The sequence below is a fragment of the Triticum aestivum genome, chromosome 7B, assembly GCF_018294505.1.
Source record: "Triticum aestivum cultivar Chinese Spring chromosome 7B, IWGSC CS RefSeq v2.1, whole genome shotgun sequence".
NCBI classification, from domain to species: domain Eukaryota; kingdom Viridiplantae; phylum Streptophyta; class Magnoliopsida; order Poales; family Poaceae; genus Triticum; species Triticum aestivum.
The window spans coordinates 637825870-637838211 of NC_057813.1; the positions used below are offsets into that span (position 1 = coordinate 637825870).

The following is a 12342-nucleotide window of genomic DNA, read 5'->3' on the forward strand; positions in this document are numbered from 1 at the left end:
CGTGTGCTCAACTAAAACCCAATAAAAATCTGCCAAATCAGACCATACGTAAGGTACATAAGAAACATTATGTAGGTGTAGCATCTCTCACGCGATGCATGTCTGGTTCGACAATTTGGTTGCTGTCTATGGATTACGGATTGAAACCGTTTGAGACTGATGGGTCTCTGTCCAGACTAAATCGAACCAATCCAATAATAGGTACAAACCCAGACCAAACTAAATTAATTCAAGGGATTAGCCTATTTTATCCAATCCAAAAGCAGTCCAACAGAAAAACTGACTGAAACTATAGTTTCAATTCAAACTATTCACAGGTCATCAAGGAGAGAGTTGCGAACCAAACTTCTAGGGGCTCAAAGAACTCACTGGCCACCACGAAGGCGGAGCACCAGGTGGAGAGTAGACTCCTTCTGAATGTTGTAATCCGTCAGAGTGCAACCATCCTTAGCTGCTTGCAGGCGAAGATCAGACGCTGCTGATCCGAGGGATACCCTCCTTATCCTAGATCCTGGCCTTAATATTGTCAATGGTGTCAGAAGACACAACATCTAGGGTAATGATCTTGCCGGTCAAGGTCTTCACAAAGATCCGCATGCCTCCACAGAGGTGAAGTACCAGGTGCGAATGTTGTAATCATCAAGGGTGCGTCCATCCTCAAACTGCTTGCCTGCAAAGATTAGGCGCTGATGGTCCGGTGGTATGCCCCCCTTATCCTGGATCCTCGCTTTGACATTGTCGATTGTGTTGGAAGACTCAACCTCGATAGTGATGGTCTTGCCAGTGAGTGTCTTCACAAAGATCTGCTTTGTAAGAGGGTCTCCAAATTATCTTGTAACGTTCGGCCGTGTACTATGATGTTTGCATTATATATAAAGCGGGGCAAACTGGAAACCTGCAAATTTTATGGGTGTTCGTTTTGATGGACAGTGTTGAAGATGCCCTAGTGCGGGAAAAGGAAACCTGCAACATGTTATTAGCAGGAAAAGGAAACCTGCAATCTGCAGATTTCGCTGAACAGCGGCTTTATATAGACGATCTGAACATCGGCAATACAACAATCACCCAACTTATTTAATTTCAGACGAAATCATGCCGGTGTGCATCGCTAGACCTGCAAACAACAACACACGCAAGTTCAGTGGCAGACTGGAAACGCCACGACCTGAACATCTATGATGATGTTCCCGTATCAAGAAGAATTCAGGGTATGCCTATTTCATAAATTAGATGTTTGGAACTGACCAGTAAAAATGGAAACACCAAATCTGAAGTTACGATCTTTGATACCCCCTCCATCTCAGTTTACAAGTCTTGCACGTGTACTTAGGTCGTTAATTTGACCAACTTAATAAGAGGCATACATTACAACAAACATATCATTAGAAACGTTAAATATTCTATTTTCTAATGATAAATTTTTTATGTTAAACAATTTATTTTATAAGTTAAATTGATGATCTAGATACACGTGCAAGACTTGATGGAGGGAGTAGCAAAAAAGACCACAGGACCAACACAACACAGGTCTTCAAATATCAAGAGGACTGAGGTCAACTTATTCATAACATAGACCAAGCAGCTGCTCAAAGGCAGCATCAGATGTTCTCACAAATTGCACACGGATAAAGCGGTGCAGAAACGACACATGACACAAACTTCACGTAACCAAAAGACGACGTCGACGAACGAAGAGGCCACCAGGCTCAACAGACATGCGAACCAAACTTCCGGGAGCCCAAAGAAATTCACTGGCCACCACGAAGACAGAGCACCAAGTAGAGTATAGACTCCTTCTGAATGTTGTAATCGGCAAGGGTGCATCCGTCGTCGAGCTGTCCGGGTGATGCCTTCCTTGTCTTGGATATTCGCCTTCACGTTGTCAATGGTGCCCGATGATTCAACCTCCAAGGTGATGGTCCTCAAGTTGCTTGCAGGCAAATATCAACCACTGCTGGTCTGGAGGGATGCACTCCTTGTCCCTGATCTTTGCTTTGACATTGTCAATCGTGTCAAAAGACTCGACCTCAAGGGTGATTGTCTTGCTAGTGAGGGTCTTAAACTCTTAATGAAGATTTGCATAAGCCTCAACACAAGGTGGAGTGTCGACTCCTTCTGGATGTTATATTCGCCCAGGGTCCGGCCATCTTCCAGTTGCTTGCCAGCAAAGATGAGGCCCTGCTGGTCCGGCGGGATACCCTCCTTATCCTGGATCTTCGCCTTGCATTATCCATTGTGTCGGAGGACTCAAGCTCAAACATGATGATCTTGCCAGTGATTGTCATCAAAAAGATCTGGATATCCCTGAGCCTGAGCACCAGGTGGAGGGTGGACTCCTTCTGTATATTGTAATCAAGGTGTCCGGTCATCCTCAAGCTGCTTGCGAGCAAAGATGAGGCGCTGCTGGTCCACCGGGATACCCTCCTTATCCTGGAACATCGCCTTCACATTGTTGACTGTGTCAGAGGACTCGACCTCAAGCGTGATGATCTTGCCGGTGAGTGTCTTCACGAAGATCTGCATCTGCATAATTGGAAATTACAACAAAGCAGGATAAATCTCCAAGGAAGAAGCTTACATGAATAGATAAATCGATTAGCAAAGCCATGAGTCAAAGGGCACTAATCTAAATGATGTGGTAGGTATGCATAACTGAAAATTGCAAACAGAGCATTTTTAGTTGACCAAGTTAATCAACAATCATAGAGCAAAGACTAAGATAAATTATATCTTATTACAAATCTACAAATAGTTATTCTGCAGTTAAAATTAACAAAATACAAGAAAGACTGAGATAATCCAAATCTAATACTCCCAATAATCCAAAATAAATGTTGTGGTTATAGTTCAAGGGAGTAACAGATAGTAAATCCGCAGTTCAGAATTAACAAAAAAACGAATAACAACCGCATAGAAAAAATGAAAAGGCAATAATCTATGTTAGGATCTATTTCCGGTTTAAATTAAGCAGATTTGTGCAACATCCATTATAAAAGCCACTAAGCCAGACTGTGGATCAGTACCTGATGCAGCAATAAACAAGGATGTGAAAAGGCAGGCCCAGAACTAACCGGTCAAAACCTATTGATCAACCCTAGATGAGCCCCCACGGGCATTCGATTGAAATCTATACTAGTAGAATTGATCGAGATAAACTCGCTCGTCCTCAACAAAAACTTGATTGTCTTTCAATCTATCAGCATAGAAACAAAATCTTAGGTCGACACGGTAGCAATCGGCACGAATCTCATTATCTAATTCACTGTTCAAGAATTCATCCGATTAATTAATTAACGGGCAGTTAATCGCCACTATTAGGATGGCCAAATCGAATAGCGCCTATTTAGCTTGTCAGGCCGATTAATCGCTGCTGGCCCATTAACTTAGGGGCATACAAAGCCCAAATTTTGGCCCCTAACCCTTCCCATTCCCCTCTCGCTCTTTAATAGCTAGAGTTTGACCAAACCGTAACATATTCGTTATAATACATAGTTGAGATCATGAGAGTATGGTATAATACCTTAAAAAAATTTGATATATGTTGGAAGATTACTATTTAATTTACCGATTAATGATCAGCCAATTAATCCAGTTAATAGGCTGATTCACCGATTAATTGCTACTCCCAAGCCAACCAAGCAGCTATCAGTTACCGTTTTCCTTAAAAATGATCTAATTGCGTTGACCGCATCAACAAGAACACCTAAATCAATCTCACAGCATGAACGAACATGGAATCGTTGGCGCGCGCATACCTTGAGGGAGGGGAGGCGACGGATCGCGGGAGCTAAAGATCGATCGCTGTGTTGCCGCGGCGGATTTTCTCGATCGGAATCAGCGGGCGAGTGGATTGGTTGCAAGGGGGTCGATGCGTGTGGTGAATTTATAGATGTGAGAAAGGATACCCGACCTGAACGTACCGGTTGCGGAGTCCGTCCCTGCCACGAAGAGCTCTCGAACTCGAAACGTCTCGACGGGGTCTCCGACGAGAGAACTGCAGCTGCGAGGTGGGCTTCATCTATGGTGGCCCATTAGGCCGGACATAAAGCCCATTGCTCCCGCCCTGCTGTGCAATGGGGCAGCCCAACCTAAGCAGCATCTGTAACTTGCATTGCATCGCAGAACAGGAGGAACAGAGAGAAGCTCTATTGTGTAAGCGGGGTGAAATTTCAGAAGACTGCACGAACAACATCTCACACAACGTACTACAAAGTGCAGCACTTCCTGAGCAAGCTAGCATGTGTATGTAAACCAGAGCGGGAACAAAAGTGGCAAGTATATCCTTTTATTGTTGAATCTTCACTGACAAATGACATGGACGCATAGATGCGTGCAACGTTATTACGTTCTTACTCCGTTCTCCGTTCTAGGGTCAGAGGAGGCGACCAGAGAGCACGACGGACGCAGCTAGGACGAACGCCGGCCGCCGACTTCATTGGAGCTTGCGTCTGCCGGCGGCGGCGTAGGCGTCTTTGGCCCACTTGATCACGAACCACAGCACGTCGACGACGTACCGTCCGGTGCTACCGCTGTCTCTCAGTTTCGCGCCACCGGCGTACGGCGACGGAGCCTCGGCCGGCGGCTGCAGCCACGACGCAGCATCGAGGACGCGGGGCTCCTGCTCCTCCTCTGGTATGACGCGGCCGGCGTGGGCCAGGGCGGCGGCGGCGCAGAGGACGAGCGCGGCGACCAGGACGGCGCGAGCCATCTGTTTCCCCTCCGACCGGCGCCTGGAAACTGTCGGTGGTCAGTCGAAAGCTCGAGATCACACTGACTGAGACGGAGACGCGTACGTAGATGCACAACGCGACTAGCTCGACCGGTTTATATACATTGGCCTCGACCCGATCGACGAACGACCGAAACTGCCGAAAGGATTACTGCGTGCGTGCGTGCGTTCATGGCTCCGCATTGAACAGTGGATTCAACGCTCGAATAAACATATATAAGCATTCATACATCGGTTTTGCAGATTTTTATAGGCCGAGCTCCATGGTACCCTGTATCGTGGCCGCTCAAACTTGACTCAGGTACATCGAGATATCCGCATTGTTTTGACAGCTGCAGCTGCATGTCAGGTGGATCAATGCCTAATACACCGCCTGCGGAGTCATATGCCTCCTAGGCTACTATTCACATAGGCATGTCAAGTCCTGCAGTCCTGCTAAAGGGACCGGGCACGTGAATCTCTTTCATTCGATCGGCTCTCTCACAGCCGCTCTCTCTCCTCCCAAGACTTTAACCACTGCTCTCTCTCTCATGGAATACACCATTATTTACTCTCTCTTCTCTCACAGCCTTTTTTACAACGTGATGAATATGTTCTCTCTCATCCTGCCATTTGCCCTCTCTCTCACACACATGGGATTAGAAAAAAAAATAGGGAGTACCTAGAACTTATCTAGATGAGATATAATTTGGTCTCATTCACTTTGAAAACAAGAACAAATACAACCCACGTCAGCACACACGCATCTTATAGCATCACATCCAATGACTATAAAAGGTGAATGAGACCAAATTATATCTCATCTAGATGAGTTCTAGCAAAACTGAAAAAAAATACTCCCTCTCCTCTCTCTACCTTCTTCACATGGGAGGTAGAAACAATTCGGGGTGAGGAACCAGTGGTCATGGGTTGAGGACCGCATGTGAGATTCTTGGTCTGCCGTGTCAGAAAAGGTGTGCTATCTCAATCAATAAACAGTGGCTTGTGGTACTGTTGATGACATGATATGTCATGTGTCCTCGCTCATTAGTCGCAGGACAGCTCTTTCCTGGCCCGTGAAGTGAGCAGATGCATGTCTCGTGACACTCTGAGCTGCACATATCCCAAAACAAAACCAACCGTCTAGATAGAAGGGACCGTGAAGCTCGAGCTAGGAAAAAACTTTGTGATCGGTTTTGTTTCACCTCCCTTTTTCTCAGACAATGAATACGGTGGCAGCCTCCCCGTTTCCATGTATCGAAACGAAACCAGCGTGATACAGTTCCAGGATTCCAGCCAAAGGCAGCCTCCCGATTCCTAGCTAGGCTGCATTACGTTCGCAAGACGAGGAGAGCTAGAAACTGAAATGGTACACATATCGACACAGAGCATGTCCACTAGCGACATTTCCAACAGCACACAACCGGCACAGGGAGCTGGCAAGTTAAGCTAAAACTAACACTAGCAAAGTCGTCATATGCGCAGTCATCATAATGCAAATGAAGAGGATCTTGATCATTTCACCATCATCACCGTTGGAGACGCCACAAACATGCTTTTGGGGCTCCCCTTGTCTGCTAGACCGAACATCGGGTGCATATCGGCGTCCAAAAACTAATCCTAACCTATCTACAAGTTGGTGCCCAAGCATCGGAGTTCTCCATGTAAGATTAGAGAAACCACACGTTGTGGTGCCTTGTATTGATCAATATATAGAGGTTACAAGCCAGAGTTCATATCGTACAATATACGAACACCTATACAAGGACTACATATATACAACCATATATATACAAAACAAATACGGTTATATATTCTAACACCCTCCCTCCGTCGTAAACGGGCGTCCGCGAATGTTAAGATTGTCCCGAAAATCCAAAAAGAGAGGGGATGGAAATCCTTTGGTGAAGATGCCCGCAAATTGTGAAGAACTCAGAACGTGAAGAACCCGGACCTTGCCTGTGGTGACACGGTCTCGTACGAAGTGTAGATCGATCTCCACATGCTTGGTGCGCTGATGATGAACGGGGTTCTGTGTCATGTAAACAGCGCTCACATTGTCACAAAACACCATAGTGGCACTAGTCACCGGTCGATGAAGCTCCTGAAGAAGTTGCCGTAACCAACATGTTTCAGCCACTACATTTGCAACTGCCCTGTATTCGGCCTCAGCGCTGGAGCGAGAGACCGTGTGTTGCCGCTTAGCAGACCATGAGACGAGGTTAGTGCCGAGGAAGACACAATAACCAGATGTAGACCGGCGAGTGTCAGGGCAACTTGCCCAGTCAGCGTCAGAGTAGGCCATCAATTTGTTGGAGCTGCGTCAAAACAAAGTGAGGCCATGGCCGGTGGTGTCGCGGATGTAGCGAAGCACACGCTTCACAAGGAGCAAATGATTAGCCCGAGGATCGTGCATATGAAGACAAATCTGCTGCACAACATAAGAGATGTCTGGCCGAGTGAATGTGCGGTACTGAAGACCGCCTGCAATACTGCGATACTCGACGGGATCTGCAACTGGATCACTGGACTTGGCTGAAAGTTTGGAGGAAGTATCAACAGGAGTAGAGATAGGTTTGCACTGAAACATGCCAGCTCGGTCAAGAAGATCCAATGCATACTTCTCCTGTGAGAGGAACATATTGTCCTTGCTGCGTGTGACAGAGATGCCCAGAAAATAATGAAGATCACCCATATCTGTCATACTGAACTCGGTACGAAGAGAGGCAATCAAAATGTGCAACAATGTCGAGGAAGACGCAGACAGGATGATGTCATCCACATAGAGCAGGAGGTAGGCCATGTTAGCGCCACGCCGATAGACGAACAATGAACTGTCAGACTTGGAGCCAATGAAACCAATTGATGCAATGAACGAAGCAAACCATTGAAACCATGCTCGAGGCGCCTGTTTCAAACCATAGAGTGATTTTTTGAGGCGGCAAACCTTATCAGAGAAACGAGGATCAGTGAACCCAGAAGGCTGACGAGCATAAATAGTCTCTGTGAGAGTGCCGTTGAGGAACGCATTCTTGACGTCAAGCTGATGAATCGACCAGTCACTAGAGAGAGCAAGAGAGAGCACTGTGCGAATAGTGGCTGGCTTGACGACAGGGCTGAAAGTTTCATCAAAATCAATACCTTCGCGCTGAGTAAATCCATGGAGCACCCAACGAGCTTTGTAGCGATCCAAAGAACCATCAGACTACATCTTGTGACGATAGATCCACTTACCAGTAACAATGTTAGCATTGGGAGGTGGATCAACGAGGTCCCAAGTGTGAAGAGCTTTGACCCAGAAACGAGGTGGCATGCTAGCTTGGATAAGGAGTGTACGAGTAATGTCATTAAGAGTACGAATAATACGTTCGGCTTTACCATTCTGTTGTGAAGTATATGGACATGAAAAGCGGAGTGCAATTCCATGGTGTTGGGCAAAGGAATGGAGGAGTGAATTATCGAACTCACGACCATTATCACACTGAATAGCCTGCAAGCATGCACTAAACTGGGTGAGCGCTAAAGCATGAAGGGATGATAGGTGTGAGAAAGCTTCTGACTTAGACCGAAGAGGATAAACCCATGCATACTGAGTAAAATCATTGAGACAGACGAGATAATACTTACAGCCAGAAATACTCTCAACTGGAGACGTCCACAAATCACAGTGAATTATTTGACGCAGAGTAGTGGTTACATGATTAGTGGAAGAAAAAGGAAGACGCACATGACGACCTAACTGACAAGCATGACACAAGCTGCTTTTATTCTTTTCCCTAGGGATGATCGAAGAACGAGCTAATGACTCCATGACGGGTCGCCCAGGATGTCCAACCCGACGGTGCCAGAGTGCTGCCTTGACGACGAGGAAGCCGTGTGGCTGACTGGTGGAGGAAGGACGGATGGAGTAGAGAGCGTCGAAGCTATTGCATCTGAGAATCTCGGTCTTGGTTAGAAGATCCTTCATAGAAAAACCAAGAGGGTCAAATTTGACGGATACATGATTATCAATGGTGAACTAACAAACAGACAAAAGGTTTTTAACTATGTTAGGAACCACTAAGACATTACGAAGGTAAAGAGGACGAGAGGTGGTAGAGATAGGAAGACGTGCATGCCCGGTACCGGTGATTGGAAGGGTGGAACCGTTACCGACAACGACAGCACGATGAGAGCAGGGGGGACATGGAGGTGAGCATATCGGGATCGGACGCGAAGTGGGAGGAGGCGCCGGTGTCCACCACCCACTTCCTGGTGGGTGCTTGCAGTCCCATGATCTGGAACTAATGCATGAGCGCGGCCTGGTCCCACGAAGCTGTTGTTGATGCCAGTGATGATGGAGCCGGGCCGGTGAGTCCATATGAGGGTTGTCCAGGGGCGTAGCTGTAACCGTAGGGGGCAATGCCGTACGAGTTCTGAGCATAGAACGCATGCGGCGACGGGGTGTGCCGGGGTGCATAGCCGGGAGCCGAGGCGTAGCCGGGCGGTGCACGACCGAGCAGGCCCCCTTGGCCATAAGGACACATCTGGATGGCACCGTTCCAAGGGTGATGCGGCGAGGGCCAGGAAGGAGTGGCAGCCAGCAGGGTCGCGGGCGCCGGGATGGTCTCCTTAGCGGCTCCAGCGGCAGCCTTCTTCGTCTTCTTTCCTTTTCCAGAAGCTTTGCCAGGGTTGCCAGCGGCGGTGTTGGTGAAGAGGGCCGTGTCCGAGTTGCGGGCGCGGCGATTTTTGCGCTTCATGTCCTGGAGCGCGAGCAACGAGAGGCACCGCACGAAGGTCATGCCGGGCATGAGGGAGATCAGATCAGCGGCGGTCTCATATTACTCGGAAAGGCCATTGAGGCAGTGGACCACAATCTCGGCATCATCAACGGGGGCGCCAAGATCCGCAAGCCCATCGGAGAGGGACTTGACCTTCTGAAGATAGCCGGCCATGCTCATCTCTCCCATCTTGACATCGCCGAGCTCGGCCATGAGGTGGAGCTGACAATTTATCTTGTGGCCGTTGAAGAGTCCATTGATGTTGTCCAGAGATCGACGACGAGGGGATCGTCATTGGGCGTCGAGGATGCTGAGCGAGACAGACCCATAGAGCCAGGAGACGCCGGTGGCATCGAGGAGAGACCAGTCCGGGGTCGGCGTGTTGGGGGCGTCGAAGTCGAGGTGATCCAGGAGGGCATACTTGCGACAGGCGGTGTGGAAGAAGGTGCGCCACTGATGGTGCACGCCGGTGTCAAGCACGAGCTCGACGGGAACGTGTCCCTTGATGGAGTGCAGGCCAACGGCTTGGGCGTGGAGCGAGGTCAAGGAGAAGGACCCCGCGCTCGTCCCGGATCCGTCGGCGTCGGTCGTGAGAGGTAGCTTGGCCTTGGCGGCCTCTGCCTCGGCGTCCTGGCGCGCTTTGTATGCGGCCAGCGCCTGGTTCGTCGTGTCCGCGTCGGCTTGCGACATGGAGGCGGCGGTGTGGGCACGGCGGTGGTGAGAGGCGTGGCAACGGCGACGGTTTCAGTGGCAGTGGAAGGAGAGGGGGGCGGCACAGGCTAGGGTTAGGGTTTTAGGCTCTATACCATGTAAGATTAGGGAAACCACACGTTGTGGTGCCTTGTATTGATCAATATATAGAGGTTACAGGGCAGAGTTCGTATCGTACAATATACGGACACCTATACAAGGACTACATATATACAAACATATATATACAAAACAAATACGGTTATATATATTCTAACACTCCATGCCTCTCGCCGACGGAGCGACAGACAAAGGGAGGAAGATCCCATGGGCTGGCTGCCCGCGGTTGAAGGTGGAAAGTGGTTCTCCGTCCTGTGCGCCCCTATCGGGAGGGGGAATTATACTTTTTGTTCATGCTCCTAATTGTTCATTCTTGTGTTCATGATGATGGATTATGGATGGGCTTAGGCCCATATACAACAATAATCCCTGGTTAATCTCTAAGGCCCATTAATGTTCACGGCAAGTGGCGGGAAGTGTGGGAAGTTTAGTACCATACTGCTACAGTAAAAAGAGTGAGACCTCTTTATAAGGGCTGCTCTACCACTTGCTATTGGGAGCTTGGGAATAGCAGATGTACATGTGCTCCTCCTCCTTCGCCGGACGCCTCGCCTCGTCACGATGCGCGCGCGCTGGGGGTTGCGGGTTGTATGCTATGGAGCAGTTCCATGATGGTTGCTCCATAGCGGGTTGTCTCCCACGGTAACTGTCGGTGTCAAAACCGGCGGATCTCGGGTAGGGGGTCCCGAACTGTGCGTCTAAGGCTAATGGTAACAGGAGGCAGGGGACACAATGTTTATCCAGGTTCGGGCCCTCTCGATGGAGGTAATACCCTACTTCCTGCTTGATTGATCTTGATGATATGAGTATTACAAGAGTTGATCTACCACGAGATCGTAGAGGCTAAACCCTAGAAGCTAGCCTATGATTATGATTGTTCTTGTCCTACGGACTAAACCCTCCGGTTTATATAGACATCGGAGGGGGCTAGGGTTACACAGAGCTGGTTACAGAGAAAGGAATCTTCATATCCAAATCGCCAAGCTTGAATTCCACGCAAAGGAGAGTCCCACCCGGACACGAGATGAAGTATTCTATCTTGTATCTTCATAGCCCAACAGTCCGGCATATGCATATAGTCCGGCTGTCCGAGGACCCGTTAATCCAGGACTCCCTCAGTAGCCCCTGAACCAGCCTTCAATGACGATGAGGCCGGCGCGCAGATCGTCTTCGGCATTGCAAGGTGGGTTCCTTCTCCGAATACTTCTAAGTAGATCTTGAACATAAGAGTCGTGTCCGGCTCTGCAAAACAAATTCCATATACCACTGTAGAGAGTATAATATCCCACGAGTCCAATCTGTTGACAACTCATAGCGTGACATCACGCCATGGCCCGGTCTTTATTCGAACCGTTTTTATCCTCCCCCTCCGTATTTCGAGGCGCGGTTTCATTGGCACGTCTTGTCAAAGCAGAGACTGTGTCCCCTGATCACGGGATTCTCATCAATGCGGGTACGTGTAACCCAACCGTGCCATCCGCACGGCGCTTGGAAAATAAGCGAGCTTTAGGGCAAGTGGGGAGGCGCATGATTTTTACTGCCTTTATAAAGGGACAAGGATTCCTTCTTTCACCCACGCCTTCTTCTTCCTCTGCTCATTCATTCTCGAGCTCCAGCGCCCAAGCACCCACCTCTTCCGCCCAAAAAGCACTCCAACCATGTTCGGATCCGGAGTGCAAGGCAAGTGGATGGCCTCCTCCATCAAGGAGAAGGATATCAAGAAACTCCAGGAGGCTGGATACCTGGCCAAGAAGATCGCGCACCGTCTCCCGACGGCGGGACAGATCGTCCCTACTCCGGAACCCCACTAGAGGGTTGTATTCCTCCCTCACTTCGTTCACGGGTTGGGGTTTCCCCTCCACCCATTTGTTCGCGGCCTTATGTATTACTACGAGATTGATTTCCATGACCTATCCCCAAATTCCTTCCTCAATATCTCGACATTCATCGTCGTGTGTGAGGCCTTCCTTCGCATCCCTCCACAGTTCGGACTGTGGCTAAAGATCTTCAACGTGAAGCCAAAGGTGGTAGGCGGCGAACACGCCGAGTGCGGAGGCGCCATGG

At 48.9% G+C, this 12342-nt stretch overlaps 1 pseudogene; it reads right to left on the reverse strand.

Moving 5' to 3' along the window:
• Positions 1–365: 365 nt before the first annotated feature.
• Positions 366–12342, reverse strand: part of LOC123158320 (polyubiquitin-like) — a 69465-nt pseudogene continuing 57488 nt past the window's right edge.